This window comes from Ranitomeya variabilis, chromosome 4, assembly GCF_051348905.1.
Source record: "Ranitomeya variabilis isolate aRanVar5 chromosome 4, aRanVar5.hap1, whole genome shotgun sequence".
Classification (NCBI taxonomy): Eukaryota; Metazoa; Chordata; class Amphibia; order Anura; family Dendrobatidae; genus Ranitomeya; species Ranitomeya variabilis.
Genome location: NC_135235.1, coordinates 261,029,166 through 261,047,631, shown reverse-complemented (window position 1 = coordinate 261,047,631; position 18,466 = coordinate 261,029,166). Strand labels below are relative to the sequence as shown.

Here is an 18,466-nt window from a genome sequence, read left to right as displayed (position 1 = left end):
ACCTCATAAAGTGACAGTGGTCAGAATTGTAAAAATTGGCTCGGTCATTAAGTACCAAATTGGCTCTGTCACTAAGGGGTTAAAAATGGAATGTCGTACATATAACCAGACTAAGTGTGGAAAATGGTCACAAGAATCCAATAAAGTTGGTTCAATAATCTACCAAACCAAAAGATGGTCTGGCAATCAAAATTAATTCAATCAAAAAGATGTGTGCAAAATGCAGACTTAACGGACTCCCATATTCCCAGGTCTGGCATTAGGGCAGGAAAAACTGGACATCTGCCCAGGGCTCCCATTACCTCAGGGACCCCCAGTCAATGGCGTGCCGCTAATGGCGGCAGACCATGAGGCAGCTATGGTCCCGTGAGTCAGAGGGGTCCTGGTGTCAGTGCCGGCTCCGGGCATTTTTCTCTCCACCCGGCATCACATGTTCAACTGTATTGGCCTCCTGGATGCCGATGCAGTAGAAAGCAATGAAGGAAGAGGGAGCGTCAGCTACGCTCCCTAACCCATCATAATACTGGAGGACTGCGGGGGCTGCATTATACTATGTGGAACTGGAGGAATATAGATGCTGCATTATACTATATGGAACTAGAGGAAATAGAGATGCTACAGTATACTATATGTAACTGGAGGAATATAGGTGCTGCACTATACTATATGTAACTAGAGGAATATAGGTGCCTCATTATACTATATGTAACTAGAGATATATAGGTGCTGCATTATACTATATGGAACTAGAGGAATATAGGTGCCTCATTATACTATATAACTAGAGATATATAGGTGCTGCACTATACTATATGTAACTAGAGGAATATAAGTGCCTAATTATACTATATGGAACTGGGGGAATAAAGGTGCTGCATTATACTATATGTAACTAGAGGAATATAGCTGCTGTATTATAACTATATGGAACTAGAGGAATATAGGTGCCTAATTATGCTATATGTAACTGGAGGAATATAGGTGCTGTATTATACTATATGTAACTAGAGGAATATAGGTGCTGCATTATACTATATGGAACTGATGGAATAAAGGTCCTGCATTATACTATATGGAACTATCTCCACCACTTCGATCCTGCAACACGAACTGGGATGACTTTTATTCCCACAAAGGATTTTATTCTAGTTACAAACATATTCCTTTTATAAATTGCTTCAATTAAAATCATCAACTCCAGTGGTCATCCACCCAACTCAGAGTTTCAGCCTGACAAGCTTTTTCCTGGGCATGACATCCAAAACCTCACATGCACCATATATACATTTCTTTTTCCACTGTCATACTTCATATTAATTCCTTCCCAACTTTGGATGTACTGGTACGTTCAATGTTGGGTCTCCATCTTTGATGCAATCAAAGAAATAAAGCAGCACTCTGTAGCGCCATAGCATGCAAATATGAAATATGAAAATTGAATTGCATTACTGCACTAGAAATATGAAAAATTGAGAATACATAGCGTTCAAATTGGCCAATTCAAGTGTACCTGGAAGCCACATTAAGACGATTTCCAGGACCTAACTTAATGCCAATCCTCATTACAGTTATGTTTTATACATTTTTAACAATCAAAATAAGCACACAATATTCAGATTTTAACAAGCAAAATAGACAAAGAAAAGAATCAGTGAGGATTGGAACATTAAAGTTTAACTGATGGAAAACATTTCCCTCTAGTGGCATCAAAACATATTGCAAACTAAAACAATAAAAGACTAAAGTTCCAAATAAAAAAATGTTATATATTAGTTATACCTCAAACCCAATCCACTTAATAAATTCAAATTTTGTATCAACAAACAGAAGACAGGACACAGACACATTAAAGGGCTGGAAAAGGGGTACAGTAGTCCAAAAGGTCCTAGCTATTGTTTTGTGCCAGAAATAATCCCAGGGAGTCCAGATAGCATCAAATCTGGCACCTTCGCATTCAATAAAGCTGTCACGTATTCCATTGTACGAATATCAGCCATTCTATTTAATAAGTTTTGGTAAGAGGCAGGAGGGTTCTGTTTCCATTGGAAAGCGATCAAACACCTAGCTGCGATTAACATATGTAATAATAATTTAGATCAGTTCTTCCCCATCCCTCCAGGAGAAACATTTATCAAATAGATTGCAGGGTCCAGTTCAACTTCCACAAAGGATGTCTTCTATTTTTGATAACCAGCACAGGTGAAACTGACAGCTGCAAGCTGCAACCCTCAGTTGTCAACTTTGTCATGGCTGATTATCAAGAATAGAGGAGTCCCCATGCAGTTTCTTTAAATTCTTTAAATAAATAATTGATGTTAACATCCATAAAACAACTGACATCAACACCACAAATATTACCCCACTTGCCACCGCACCAGGGCAAATTGGAAGATCTGGGCAATGCGCGAGAAATAGTGGATCTAATAAATGCGCCTTTTCTGGAGCATCTGCAAGCTGCTATTTTTAGGCTGGGGAGGCTATATCCATGGACCCTTAGTAGGCTGAGAATACCAACCCCCAGCTGTCTGCTTTAGCTTGGCTGATTGTCAAAAATGCCGGTTTTATTTTTTATTTAAAAAAATTGAAAAAAAATGGAGTGAGTACCCCTCTCTTCTTGATAACAAGTCATGATAAAGCTGACAGCTAATGGTTGCAGCCATCCGTTTTGCCTGCATTGGTTATCAAAAATAGAAGAGACCCCCATGTAATTTTTTTCTTTATGTATTTATAGCACAGGCGCCAGCTGATGAATACTCCCGTCAGTGGCGCCTGCTCTTGCTTGTTATCAGTGAAAGCTTTTTACTGCCGGTCACAGCTGCTGGCTCATGCTGTCATCCAACATTGTGGGAACCTCAGGACTCTGACTTGCAGTAATAATCTTACAACCGATCAAAGCTGCCTGTGCTTCTCCAGCTGTCATACAGATTACAGCATGGGAAACACCCAATATTTGGAGTGCTGAACTCAAATAATAACACGGACTTCATTGAGAAGTTCGTATTTGGGGTACGTGTCCAAACACTAGGTGTTCGGTACGGACCCAAACTTTACTGTTTGGATTCGCCCATCACTAGTTGAGATCAATCAACAGTTTCCATAATAATAGATGAAAGTTTGTTTTGAATTTTTACTCTGTGTTCTTTTTCAAAAGATGCCCATAAAATTTCCGTATACTCATGAATAAACCATGGCACATGTGGAAACCCATTGAGAATCAACTTGATAGAAATGAAGCAATGATAGTCCTTGTTTTCTTTTTTTAATGTTAGGTGTAATAGAGGAAACTGAATGGATGACGGCATTTACTAGAGGTGCTGATTCACACAAGACTGATTCTTCATCAGAAAAGTTAGGATCCGCTGCCACTATTTTGCGTAGTTGAGAAGGACAATTGAGAAAGCAGTCAGTCAGCAGCCACAATAAAAACACTGATTTTCCCGAAGTCTCCCTTCTTTTGTCTCAGCACTTTCACATTTTAATATGCTGTCAATGTGCCAGGATTCAGCTTCAGATATGTGACGACTCTTAATCTCAAAGTCTCTGGGACTCGTGGTTGAAGCAGGTGGATAATGATTACTGTTGCGGGACCAATTTGAACTCCACTTTTCCAATCTTTTCTCTGATGATCAGGTGTCTATTCCAATACTCTGGTGGTTAAATTCATCAAAATTTGTGGGAGCATCAGCCCAGACTAGTTCATCTTTGAGTGCTCTAAGAGTCTGTTGTTTAAAATGGATAATTTTGAAGCATTGTTCCATTCAGTATCAATCACCCACCATCTGAATTCTGAGGGGTACTCTACAACGGAGTGTTTACTCTGACGTGGAGCCATCAGCGTAGCTGGAGCTGTTGCAAAATGATTAGGGTCATCATCAAACATCAGGTTCATGGCTGCTAGAAAGGTCTCTAGATCATTAAGTTGATTATCATGAGTTTCAATAAGGGGGTTGACCCAATCAAAGCTTTATGTGTCAGTAGCATAATGATACATAACATTTTTGATCTGTTAGTAGGGAAGTGAGTCAGGTGTGCAATACAATCTGTACTGGTTGATGAATCCATAAAACTTGTCATGGTTTCCACCAAACCTAAAAGTTGGGAGTGGAAGGGTGGGTGGAGGGGTTGGAGCTATATGTTGGTATTGTAATTGAAGGCTCTTCTCGGACTCTGTGTAATTTTATTGCTTTGATCTTATACGATGTCGAAGCTTCAAATGCAGTGTATTTTGTTTTTAGTGTTTGCATGTCTGCATAAATGCTGGTAAGCAAACAGTTAATTTTACTTACACTCACTTCCAATTTTCCTCCCTTGGCAGCTTCCATGAAGATGGGCTTGAGAATCCTGTTACGATACTGGTGTAGCACTGCTGGAATACAGTGGCCGGAGGTGTACGAGCAAGGAGCAGCTAGTGGTAATAAAAGTCCTTGGAGATAGCAAAGGAGTTGTAGGAAACAATCTAGAGATAAGTGAAAACAGTTCAGGAGCTGGAGCCTGGAACTAGACCCAATACTCAATCAATGAATGAGGCATCCATGTGGCATTAAAATGGCCCAAACAGGAAACCATATGGTTTCCACAGGCTCAGAATCTGCCATCTTTGTAAAGGGCAATTGCCGAACACAACAGCATCCTCCAGTGGTAAGGAATGAAATTGCAGCACAATTATCAAGGTGAACAATAGCAGCCACTAGTGGTCAAACTGTAGAAAGATGACAGGAATCCTGACAGTGCATGATGGGGCCAAAATGTGGCTGTGATACATAGAAAGACATTAATAGTATAAATAGCACATAGGTAGGGACCCTGGAACAGGTTTCGCATTGGAGTGTTTCTTTATTTATCGTAGACTTCAATAAAGATGAACATGCATGTGTAACCATTTTGAGATTTTCCTGGAAATCAAATCCCCATCAATCAGACACATATTGTATAGACTAGGGTTGAGCGAAACGGGTCGTTCATTTTCATAAGTCGCCGACTTTTGGCAAAGTCGGCGTCTCATGAAACCCGACCCGATCCCTGTGTGGGGTCGGCCATGCGGTACGCGATCTAGGCGCGAAAGTCGCGTTTCGTATGACGCGTTTAGTGCCATTTTTGCAGCCAATGAAGGAGCGGTAGAGTGCTGACGTAGGTGTTAGGGGGTGTACACAACAACAGGCATTTTTTTTCGCGTGCATTACAGTGATGTGCAAAGTGTAAAATGAGCGTTCTGGGAGCGATGTGGAAAATCAGCGTTTAGGGGGAGAGAGAGAGAGAGAGATTTAATAAATAATATTAAAAAGATTTCTTCATTGGGTTTCGCGTTTCGGCCGAAACCCGACTTTTCACGGTGGTCGGCCGATTACAATCGACTCGACTTTTAAGACAGTCGGGTTTCACAAAACCCGACTCAACCCTAAAAGACTAAAGGTCGCTCAACCCTAGTATAGACAGTGTCATTTGTCAGACACAACACTTAAAAATAAAATTGAAATTTAAAGGACATGGCCAGGTCTTACATATTGATGAACTATTCTTAGAATAGGTCATCAATATCAGATTATTGAAGGTCAGACACCCAGAAGTTTGCAGGTCTCTTGGTGGTTGGAAGTAAACAGTCAACGTAGCAGAGCCACCATGGCTCAGGACAGTGTGTAGTGGCCATTCTCAGGTCCTATTGAAGTGAATGTGATTCAAGCTGCAGTACCGAGAACGGCCACTACACGGTGCATAGAGCAGTGCTGTTTTGGGTCTGCCATGACACCATTGTGTCTGAGGAAATCCAACCAATCTGATATTGATGACCTATCGCAGGGACTATATCTCTTTTATTTAGGAGAACCACCCACTGTGAGGTTATAGAGCATAAATGAAAATTTTGTATCACAATATTTCTCAGACTTTTGACAAATTATAAAGATGCATCAAAAGTTGAGTTTGTATCGATAGAGTCAGCATGCTCTAGTAAAATTCCTGCATAATACGATGATGGCATGCAAATATACCCGAATGTCAAATGTCAATGAACACACGCAATGAAATCACCACCTGAACATATACACTCACCGGCCACTTTATTAGGTACACCTGTCCAACTTCTTGTTAACACTTAATTTCTAATCAGCCAATCACATGGCGGCAACTCAGTGCATTTAGGCATGTAGACATGGTCAAGACAATCTCCTGCAGTTCAAACCGAGCATCAGTATGGGGAAGAAAGGTGATTTGAGTGCCTTTGAACGTGGCATGGTTGTTAGTGCCAGAAGGGCTGGTCTGAGTATTTCAGAAACTGCTGATCTACTGGGATTTTCACGCACAACCATCTCTAGGGTTTACAGAGAATGGTCCGAAAAAGAAAAAAAATCCAGTGAGCGGCAGTTCTGTGGGCGGAAATGCCTTGTTGATGCCAGAGGTCAGAGGAGAATGGGCAGACTGGTTCGAGCTGATAGAAAGGCAACAGTGACTCAAATCGCCACCCGTTACAACCAAGGTAGGCCTAAGAGCATCTCTAAACGCACAGTGCGTCGAACTTTGAGGCAGATGGGCTACAGCAGCAGAAGACCACACCGGGTACCACTCCTTTCAGCTAAGAACAGGAAACTGAGGCTACAATTTGTACAAGCTCATCGAAATTGGACAGTAGAAGATTGGAAAAACGTTGCTTGGTCTGATGAGTCTCGATTTCTGCTGCGACATTCGGATGGTAGGGTCAGAATTTGGCGTAAACAACATGAAAGCATGGATCCATCCTGCCTTGTATGGAGCATCTTTGGGATGTGCAGCCGACAAATCTGCGGCAACTGTGTGATGCCATCATGTCAATATGGACCAAAATCTCTGAGGAATGCTTCCAGCACCTTGTTGAATCTATGCCACGAAGAATTGAGGCAGTTCTGAAGGCAAAAGGGGGTCCAACCCGTTACTAGCATGGTGTACCTAATAAAGTGGCCGGTGAGTGTAGACAGAAGAACCAAACATGTCTCTGATCATCCAGGACTCATCTGATATACCACCCGGAATCAAAACTTTCCTCTGGATGGTTTATAAGAAAGGAACTGCGGAATATATTCATAGCACACAAACCTATGACAATGTCTTCCACCACCAAGACGCATTATCTTCATGGAGAGTGCAATGCCAAAGACCTTGTGGAGTCTCACTTTTAGTTTTCCGGTGTCAGCATCATAGAAGAGTCCATGGTTGTTCAACCTGTAAAAAAAACTGCATGAAGTGTTTTCTTCAGGTCTATAGAATGTCTGTGTGTAAGAAGAAGGACCGGAACCGTGGGTACCTGTTCTGTGCCGGGTCTGGAACTGTCGGGGTTGCCACCTCTGTTATCCAGGTTAAGGTCTAAGGAACCAGACCAATCTTGGTATCCGGGAGCAGGGGGTGTACCTAGAGTTGGGCAGTCTGAGTGCGTGTGGAAGTGGTCAGATTTGGCGGGGAGAGACAGCGTGCAGCGAGGGGATTTATGTTTTCGGTTTCCCGAGCATCGTTGCAGCGCAGGCCCGCGCCCGAGCATCTCCGCCGCCGACAGCCAAGTCCGTGGTGAGAGATGCCTGGCGTGTCCGTTGATCATCACGAACCCAGGTGCCCAGCACTCCAGGTCTGCAAGTAACGCGCATGTGCCGCCAAACAGAGACAGGGCGCAGGACCGTGATCTGCGCCCCGACCCCCTGGTGTATATGTGCCAGACCACGTTGGGCTCAGACAGAGCTGCCGTTTGCTCCCTCTCAGCCACATCAGTAAATAAGCAAAACCACTACGAAAAATAGTGTCAAAGTCCAAAAATGCATATAAAAAGATGTTTATTAAATACAAAAACAGACAAAGTCAGCAAGGTAGGGCACGTGAAACACAACCTCATGGAACCTAGGAGTAAAGCAGTGATCCCCAAATGGCAATAAAATAATCAAACCATAGATGGTACATACCATTAAAGTGGGCTCACATAAAAAGATATATAACACTATCAAATGGTTACATCAAAGCAAAAATATAATGATGGAATAGTAATAATGATGAACAACCATAGACAGGTATGAATACAGATGGTAAAGGTGAACATACCACTCAGAAATGGGGAATCACGCCAACTCCAACCCACCCCAACGCGCGTTTCGGTAAAGCCCTTCCTCAGGGGGCGTGCCAAGTACTGAGGCCGGTGGAATATATAGTTGCCAAGCCACTGGGTCCAACCAATGAGCGGACGCATTGCCGCCAACCAGCCGCACCTGTCCACGCCAGCCACACACGGGCCCATGTGTGCCAGCGCAGAGTCGCAGACCGGAAGCGGAAAGATGTGAACCGCGCATGACCGGAAATGTGCCGGCGGCCATTTTAATTGAGGGCAAGCAGAATCGCCACAAATACATACATTAAATGCATTGAAACACGGCGCAAACAATGCGCTCATATTCACAAGCAGATGGCACATTATGTACAATGCAGAAGATCAGAATATCAAAACAACATATGGGAACATACCTAAACATTCGGAGCATAATTATGTACAAAAGTGTACAGGCACTCATAATAAATAAGGACCATAAATAACACACAATATGCAAGACATTAATATTGAATATTACAAAACTGTATAATCAAAAGAAATAAAATGCGACAGAATACAGACCGCATATAATCGGAAATATCCCGGTGGCCGTTTTTAATGGGGGCAAATGGATTCGCCACCATTACATATATTAAGCATATAAGAAGAACATAGACCACGATCACCTGTTCACAAAGAAAAAAATAGTACATATACACCCCGATACACATGCATAATCCCCACAAATTGTGCATAAGTACATATATACATATATATACATATACATACATATATATACGCATACATACAGCAACCACAGAGTGCCACAATAACTCAATGTACTGTGACGGAAAATGAGTATATCAAACACTTCGACCATTATGCGACAACAACTGAATCAAACCAGAAAACATAACATACAAAAATACACATACATAAAAAAAATACATATAATAATTTTATTACAATACAGAATAGAGCATATAACTATTCTCAAACACAATAGCTGGAAGAAGATCCATGGTACACCATACGATCGGAGAAATCCACCGTAGCCAAAACAAGCATCATGGCAAACAGAGATCACTACAAATAAAAACCAAAAGTTAAAAGCAGTAAAAAGGAAGCATGTGGTAAGTAACACGTCTGATATACTTAGCAGCCAGAAGATCGAAGGAAGGGAACAAAAGAAATACATTCATTAAGTCCAAAGGGATGGACCGTATTCAATTGCCAAATCCATCTCGTCTCCAGTCTACCTAGTCTCCTGGACAGATCACTGCCCCTGATATTACCGTATTTTTCGGACTATAAGACGCACCGGACCATAAGGCGCACCCCAAATTTGGGGTGAAAATTGCAGAAAAAAAGATTTTTTATAAGATGGGGGTCCGTCTTATTGTCCGAATTTACAGTATCTTACCTGAGGGCTGGCGGTGGCAGAGCAGGGTCATAGGAGGCATGGTGTCTGCAGAGGTGGGGTGATGCGGTACGGCGTGCACCTGAGCAGGGTCCCTTCCTGCATAGGTGGGCGACGCCACGGCCTGGTGTCCATGGGAGGGTTGCAGCAGTGGTTACCGGCAGAGGTGCTGGGATGAGGAGGCGCAGTGAGAGGTATGGCATGAGAGAGAGAGCTGTGTCAACAAAAACTAAATCTGCGAGCACTTACAAATATTCGGAGATCGGAAAACCCGAGTAACGAGTATACTTGCTCATCACTAGTCCTTATGTTTTCATTGAGAGAATTTTTTCCATGGAAGCCCATAGACGAGTCAAGCAACTCTGATAGAATGTAGCACTGAATAGTCCATGAATAAAGGAAGAAGGATGGCACTCACCAGTCAATAAAATCCAACATTTATTTCAAGCTTTTAAAACATCTTCGTTAGGACATTGGAGAGCGCTGTGTGAGGACCTCACACTCCGTTCTCCACTGTCCTGCCAAAGATGTTTTAAAAGCTTGAAATAAAAGTAATGGACTTCAAAGATGACAGCATTCAGCAGTTTAATCAATGGTTGGAGAAGGGTGATGAAGCCACGGATTGGTCATATGCTTCCAAATTAGTTTGTCAACCAGAAGGCAACAAATCCGTAGAGTCATTTATGTGATGTCAACCTTCAGTATTGGACAATTTAGATACTAAAGATCCTGATTCTCATTAAAGTTGCACAATAAATAAGATCTTATAAATATCCAATTGCATGGACAGATCTTTACCAAAAGTAGGGTATGTCTAGCACATGGTCCTGTAAAAATATGGGAAATGGAAACATATTGGAATTGGGCAGGGATAGCACAATCCACATGCTCCACATACTCAAGAATAAAATATTGGGAGTTGTACGGCTCCAAATGAAAAACAATTGATTATTAACACTGAACCTAACTAATGTACAGAAGTACTTCAGTACAACAAAAGGACATGGATTCCAGTTGATTTCTTTGCCCACAGGTCGCCCATTTAGCGGAGTTCATTTAGTCATTAAAGCGGTTATCCATCTTTTAAAATTGATGACTTATGTCCTTGATAAGCCATCAATATTGACTTGGAGGGGATCCCTACGTTCAGCTGCTTGAAAAGGCTGTGGCACTTGTGTCTACATTGGGCTTGCAAGATGGTTTATGCTCAACTGTACCATATATTTTATGGAAGCCTGTCAAGGTATTAGTGCTGTCCAATATCTTGCACAAAAAAATATTGCGCAGACAAGCTACTGAAAACAATGTAGAGGATGGAGCGCTTGCAAGAGCACCGCAGACTTAAAAATCAGCTGAAAGTGGAACCCCACTGATCTATTATTGATGGCTTGTTCGAGTGTTCAGATCCCATTTTTCTATGCTTTCTTAGACATGAGTCCCAGAGGTCCTGCAAGGGTGTAAAAAGTGGTAGCTCAGCGAGTCTAATGATCTCCAGGCTCCATAGTTTAAACTTTTGTTTGTTGAGGCATGAAGAAAGGGGTCTTAAGGTACCGTCACATTAAGCGACGCTGCAGCGATATAGACAACGATGCCGATCGCTGCAGCGTCGCTGTTTCGTCGTTGTGTGGTCGCTGGAGAGCTGTCACACAGACAGCTCTCCAGCGACCAACGATGCCGAAGTCCCCGGGTAACCAGGGTAAACATCGGGTTACTAAGCGCAGGGCCGCGCTTAGTAACCCGATGTTTACCCTGGTTACCAGTGTAAATGTAAAAAAAAAAAAAAACACTACATACTTACATTCCGGTGTCTATCGCGTCCCCCGGCGTCCGCTTCCCTGCACTGTGTAAAGCAGAGCGGTGACGTCACCGCTGTGCTCTGCTTTACGGCTGGCCGGCGCTGACACAGTGCAGGGAAGTGGACGCCGGGGGACGTGACAGACACCGGAATGTAAGTATGTAGTGTTTGGTTTTTTTTACATTTACAATGGTAACCAGGGTAAATATTGGGTTACTAAGCACGGCCCTGCGCTTAGTAACCCGATGTTTACCCTGGTTACCAGTGAAGACATCGCTGAATCCGCGTCACACACGCCGATTCAGCGATGTCAGCGGGTGATCCAGCGTCGAAATAAGGTGCTGGCCTTCTAGCTCTGACCAATGATGTCACAGCAGGATCCTGATCGCTGCTGCGTGTCAAACACAACGATATCGCTATCCAGGACGCTGCAACGTCACGGATCGCTATCGTTATCATTGTTAAGTTGTTCAGTGTGAAGGTACCTTAACTCCATCAGTTGTCACGCCAGGTTTCCTGTTGACATGAACAAGGGCTGGGAAACCTGTTGTGAATTTGGATTCTGGGCTCCCCCGGTGGCTACTGGTGGAATTGAACTGGTGTCTTCATCTTCTCTGTTCACCTGTTCCCATCAAGATGTGGGAGTCGCTATATAACCTTGCTGCTCTGTTAGTTGCTTGCCGGTCAACAATGTTATCAGAAGCCTCTCTGTGCTTGTTCCTGCTCCTAGACAACTACTAGATAAGTTGGACTCTTGTCCATGTTTGTTTTTGCATTTTGTTCCAGTTCACAGCTGTAGTTTCGTTACTGTGTCTGGAAAGCTCTTGTGAACGGGAATTGCCACTCTGGTGTTATGAGTTAATGCCAGAGTTTTAAAGTAATTTCTGGATGGTGTTTTTGATAGGGTTTTCAGCTGACCATGAAAGTGTCCTTTCTGTCTTCTGCTATGTAGTAAGTGGACCTCAAATTTGCTAAACCTATTTTCATACTACGTTTGTTATTTCATCTCAACTCACCGCCAATACATGTGGGGGGCCTCTGTCTCCTTTCGGGGTATTTCTCTAGAGGTGAGCTAGGACTAATATTTTCCTCTGCTAGCTTTATTTAGTCCTCCGGCTGGGCTGGGCATCTAGAATCAACGTAGGCATGCTACTCGGCCACTGCTAGTTGTGCGTTAGGTTTAGTTCATGGTCAGCTTAGTTCCCATCTTCCAAGAGCTAGTTCCTATATATGCTTATGCTATGTTCTCTTGCCATTGAGATCATGACAGTTTGACCGGCCCGCAAAGTGTTAATTGTTTGGGCTGAAGCAGGAGAAAAAGAAGTGTTGAAGGGAAATTTTTTTTTTTTTTTTTCCCCTCAGAGTTTTGCTGCCTAGCCCTTAATTGCTGTCTAGCTGCTTCTTACCTCCTCTTAACCCTTGAATGGCTCTGTGTCCACCTGTTTGTAATGGATCTTCAGAGTGTAGCTGCAGGTTTGAATAATCTCGCCACGAAGGTACAAAATTTGCAAGATTTTGTTTGTCATGCACCTGTATCTGAGCCGAGAATTCCTTTGCCGGAATTTTTCTCGGGGAATAGATCCGGGTTTCAGAATTTTCGAAATAATTGCAAATTATTTTTGTCTCTGAAATCTCGCTCTGCCGGAGACCCTGCACAGCAGGTCAGGATTGTGATTTCCTTGCTCCGGGGCGACCCTCAAGACTGGGCTTTTTCATTGACACCAGGGGATCCTGCGTTGCTCAATGTGGATGCGTTTTTTCTGGCCTTGGGGTTGCTTTATGACGAACCTCATTTGGAGCTTCAGGCAGAAAAAACTTTGATGTCCCTATCTCAGGGGCAAGATGAAGCGGAAATTTACTGCCAAAGATTCCGTAAATGGTCTGTGCTTACTCAGTGGAATGAGTGCGCCCTGGCGGCGACTTTCAGAGAGGGTCTCTCTGATGCCATTAAGGATGTTATGGTGGGGTTCCCTGTGCCTGCGGGTCTGAATGAGTCCATGACAATGGCTATTCAGATCGATAGGCGTTTGCGGGAGCGCAAACCAGTGCACCATCTGGCGGTGTCCACTGAGAAGTCGCCAGAGAGTATGCAGTGTGATAGAATTCTGTCCCGAAGCGAGCGGCAGAATTTTAGACGGAAAAATGGGTTGTGTTTCTATTGTGGTGATTCTACTCATGTTATATCAGCATGCTCTAAGCGCACTAAAAAGCTTGGTAAATCTGTTTCCATTTGCACCTTACCGTCTAAATTTATTCTATCTGTGACCCTGATTTGCTCTTTGTCATCTATTACCACGGACGCCTATGTCGACTCTGGCGCCGCTTTGAGTCTTATGGATTGGTCCTTTGCCAAACGCTGTGGGTATGATTTAGAGCCTTTGGAGACTTCTATTCCTCTGAAGGGGATTGACTCCACCCCATTGGCTAATAATAAACCACAATACTGGACACAAGTAACTATGCGTATTAATCCGGATCACCAGGAGATTATTCGCTTTCTGGTGCTGTATAATCTACATGATGATTTGGTGCTAGGATTGCCTTGGCTGCAATCTCACAACCCAGTCCTCGACTGGAGAGCTATGTCTGTGTTGAGCTGGGGATGTAAGGGGGCTCATGGGGATGTACCTGTGGTTTCCATTTCATCATCCATTCCCTCTGAAATTCCTGAGTTCCTGTCTGACTATCGTGACGTCTTTGAAGAATCCAAGCTTGGTTCGTTACCTCCGCACCGAGAGTGCGATTGTGCCATAGATTTAATCCCGGGTAGTAAATACCCAAAGGGTCGTTTATTTAATCTGTCTGTGCCTGAACATGCTGCTATGCGAGAATATATAAAGGAGTCCTTGGAAAAGGGACATATTCGTCCATCGTCATCTCCCTTAGGAGCCGGTTTTTTCTTTGTGTCAAAAAAAGACGGCTCTTTGAGACCATGTATTGATTATCGGCTTTTGAATAAAATCACTGTTAAATATCAATACCCATTGCCGTTGCTGACTGATTTGTTTGCTCGCATAAAGGGGGCCAAGTGGTTCTCTAAGATTGACCTTCGTGGGGCGTATAATTTGGTGCGAATCAGGCAGGGGGATGAGTGGAAAACCGCATTTAATACGCCCGAGGGCCACTTTGAGTATTTAGTGATGCCTTTTGGTCTTTCTAATGCTCCGTCAGTTTTCCAGTCCTTTATGCATGATATTTTTCGCGATTATTTGGATAAATTTATGATTGTGTATCTGGATGATATTCTGATTTTTTCGGATGACTGGGACTCTCATGTCCAGCAAGTCAGGAGGGTTTTTCAGGTTTTGCGGTCTAATTCTTTGTGTGTGAAGGGTTCTAAGTGTGTTTTTGGGGTACAGAGGATTTCCTTTTTGGGATATATTTTTTCCCCCTCTTCCATTGAAATGGATCCTGTCAAGGTTCAAGCTATTTGTGATTGGACGCAGCCCTCTTCTCTTAAGAGTCTTCAGAAATTTTTGGGCTTGGCTAACTTTTATCGTCGATTTATTGCTGGTTTTTCGGATATTGCTAAGCCATTGACCGATTTGACTAAGAAGGGTGCTGATGTTGCTGATTGGTCCCCTGATGCTGTGGAGGCCTTTCGGGAGCTTAAGCGCCGTTTTTCCTCTGCCCCTGTGTTGCGTCAGCCTGATGTTGCTCTACCTTTTCAGGTTGAGGTCGACGCTTCTGAGATCGGAGCTGGGGCAGTGTTGTCGCAGAAAAGTTCTGACTGCTCCGTGATGAGGCCTTGTGCCTTCTTTTCCCGTAAATTTTCGCCCGCTGAGCGGAATTATGATGTTGGGAATCGGGAGCTTTTGGCCATGAAGTGGGCTTTTGAGGAGTGGCGCCATTGGCTTGAGGGGGCCAGACATCAGGTGGTGGTATTGATTGACCACAAAAATTTGATTTATCTTGAGACCGCCAGGCGCCTGAATCCTAGACAGGCGCGCTGGTCATTATTTTTCTCTCGGTTTAATTTTGTGGTGTCATACCTACCGGGTTCTAAGAATGTTAAGGCGGATGCCCTTTCTAGGAGTTTTGAGCCTGACTCGCCTGGTAACTCTGAGCCCACAGGTATCCTTAAGGATGGAGTGGTATTGTCTGCCGTTTCTCCAGACCTGCGGCGGGCCTTGCAGGAGTTTCAGGCGGAGAGACCTGATCGTTGCCCACCTGATAAACTGTTTGTTCCTGATGATTGGACCAGTAGAGTCATCTCTGAGGTTCATTCTTCTGCGTTGGCAGGTCATCCTGGCATTTTTGGTACCAGGGATTTGGTGGCAAGGTCCTTCTGGTGGCCTTCCCTGTCACGAGATGTGCGAGGCTTTGTGCAGTCTTGTGACGTTTGTGCTCGGGCCAAGCCTTGTTGTTCTCGGGCTAGTGGATTATTGTTGCCCTTGCCTATTCCTAAGAGGCCTTGGACGCACATCTCGATGGATTTTATTTCAGATCTGCCTGTTTCTCAGAAGATGTCTGTCATCTGGGTGGTGTGTGACCGTTTTTCTAAGATGGTCCATTTGGTTCCTCTGCCCAAGTTACCTTCTTCTTCCGAGTTGGTTCCTCTGTTTTTTCAAAATGTTGTTCGTTTGCATGGTATTCCTGAGAATATCGTTTCTGACAGAGGGACCCAATTCGTCTCTAGATTTTGGCGGGCATTCTGTGCTAGGATGGGCATAGATTTATCTTTTTCGTCCGCTTTCCATCCTCAGACGAATGGCCAGACCGAGCGGATTAATCAGACCCTGGAGACATATCTGAGGTGTTTTGTGTCTGCTGACCAGGATGATTGGGTTGCTTTTTTGCCATTGGCGGAGTTCGCTCTCAATAATCGGGCCAGCTCTGCCACTTTGGTGTCCCCGTTTTTCTGTAATTCGGGGTTTCATCCTCGATTTTCCTCTGGTCAGGTGGAATCTTCGGATTGTCCTGGAGTGGATGCTGTGGTGGAGAGATTGCATCAGATCTGGGGGCAGGTGGTGGACAATTTGAGGTTGTCCCAGGAGAAGACTCAGCTTTTTGCCAACCGCCACCGTCGTGTTGGTCCTCGGCTTTCTGTTGGGGATTTGGTGTGCTTGTCTTCTCGTTTTGTCCCTATGAGGGTCTCTTCTCCTAAGTTTAAGCCTCGGTTTATCGGCCCGTATAAGATATTGGAGATTCTTAACCCTGTTTCCTTCCGTTTGGACCTCCCTGCATCCTTTTCTATTCATAACGTTTTTCATCGGTCATTATTGCGCAGGTATGAGGTACCGGTTGTGCCTTCCGTTGAGCCTCCTGCTCCGGTGTTGGTTGAGGGTGAGTTGGAGTACGTTGTGGAGAAAATCTTGGACTCTCGTGTTTCCAGACGGAGACTCCAGTATCTGGTCAAGTGGAAGGGATACGGCCAGGAGGATAATTCTTGGGTGAATGCATCTGATGTTCATGCCTCCGATCTGGTTCGTGCCTTTTATAGGGCCCATCCTGATCGCCCTGGTGGTTCTGGTGAGGGTTCGGTGCCCCCTCCTTGAGGGGGGGGTACTGTTGTGAATTTGGATTCTGGGCTCCCCCGGTGGCTACTGGTGGAATTGAACTGGTGTCTTCATCTTCTCTGTTCACCTGTTCCCATCAAGATGTGGGAGTCGCTATATAACCTTGCTGCTCTGTTAGTTGCTTGCCGGTCAACAATGTTATCAGAAGCCTCTCTGTGCTTGTTCCTGCTCCTAGACAACTACTAGATAAGTTGGACTCTTGTCCATGTTTGTTTTTGCATTTTGTTCCAGTTCACAGCTGTAGTTTCGTTACTGTGTCTGGAAAGCTCTTGTGAACGGGAATTGCCACTCTGGTGTTATGAGTTAATGCCAGAGTTTTAAAGTAATTTCTGGATGGTGTTTTTGATAGGGTTTTCAGCTGACCATGAAAGTGTCCTTTCTGTCTTCTGCTATGTAGTAAGTGGACCTCAAATTTGCTAAACCTATTTTCATACTACGTTTGTTATTTCATCTCAACTCACCGCCAATACATGTGGGGGGCCTCTGTCTCCTTTCGGGGTATTTCTCTAGAGGTGAGCTAGGACTAATATTTTCCTCTGCTAGCTTTATTTAGTCCTCCGGCTGGGCTGGGCATCTAGAATCAACGTAGGCATGCTACTCGGCCACTGCTAGTTGTGCGTTAGGTTTAGTTCATGGTCAGCTTAGTTCCCATCTTCCAAGAGCTAGTTCCTATATATGCTTATGCTATGTTCTCTTGCCATTGAGATCATGACAGAAACCCCTGTGGAGTCAGTTTGGATGCATCCTTGACGCTCTGGCTGAGATGATAGAAAAATAAAAAAGTTACGGGTCTCCGAGTATGACGGCAGGCTAGTAATGCAGGTGTTCTTTAGATAATCTTCATATTCGTTACCAGTTATACCTCCTCGGGCATACTAGGATGAAAGTCCCGGCATATATGGTGTCATTCTAAATGTACTCTATATGTTTTTTTTAGAGATTGATGGCAAGAAAAAGAAGAGCAAGTAAGAAAAGCAATTCAAGGAGTGGTTAAATATGACCTATTGTCTGGTTCTGTTGATTCTGTTGTCCTACCACAAAAGGACTGTGTGATGAATATCCTCTTGTTCAACATCATCTGCAACACCAAGGAAGACATGACAAACAACCTGAAGACCCTGACGTCATGGCTGAAAATTGGGGGCTATTTGGACTTCTTAATTGCACTTGATATGAGCTTTTACCGCGTGGGCCAGCTCAAATTTTCCACTCTGACAGTGAATGAAAAATTTGCGAAAGAGTCTGTGACTAGGGCAGGTTTTGTCATTGAGAAGGGGCAGGTCCTCCCCACCTCAGTAGAGAATGATATCACTGATGATAAGAACTTCTTGTTCGTAGTAGCCCAGAAAGTGAGAAACCCCCAAAGTTGTCAAATCAGGGTAGTCAATAAATCATGTCTTGAGATGTGTCCTCAGATAATAACCTAATGTTTACATCAGGTTTCTATGTTAAATAAATTTTCTTAAAAATGTGACTGTCAGTATTCCGGGTTTTCTAACTCAGCTTGTGAATGATTTTGCCCTTTGTTAAGATGGAGTAAGCTGTTTTTGTCTGCCCTACTTCCTGTTCGTTTGTTTAAAACCCGGGTCAGGTGTCAGCCTCTTTGCTGGAGTATTCTGATTCTGTTCTCTTTCAGCTCAGCTGCTGGTTCTGAGTGTGTCTCTACCTCTGGCTCTGGACATTTCCTGCATTTGTAAGCT

At 43.8% G+C, this 18,466-nt stretch overlaps 1 long non-coding RNA gene across 1 annotated transcript; it reads left to right on the top strand.

The window, feature by feature from the left end:
• The first annotated feature begins 3,841 nt into the window (after positions 1-3,841).
• On the top strand, positions 3,842-18,237 carry LOC143768794 (uncharacterized). The gene is made up of 2 exons (XR_013214031.1): positions 3,842-4,411; positions 17,704-18,237. It is a non-coding gene; the product is annotated as an uncharacterized LOC143768794 (long non-coding RNA).
• The last annotated feature ends 229 nt before the right edge of the window (positions 18,238-18,466 follow it).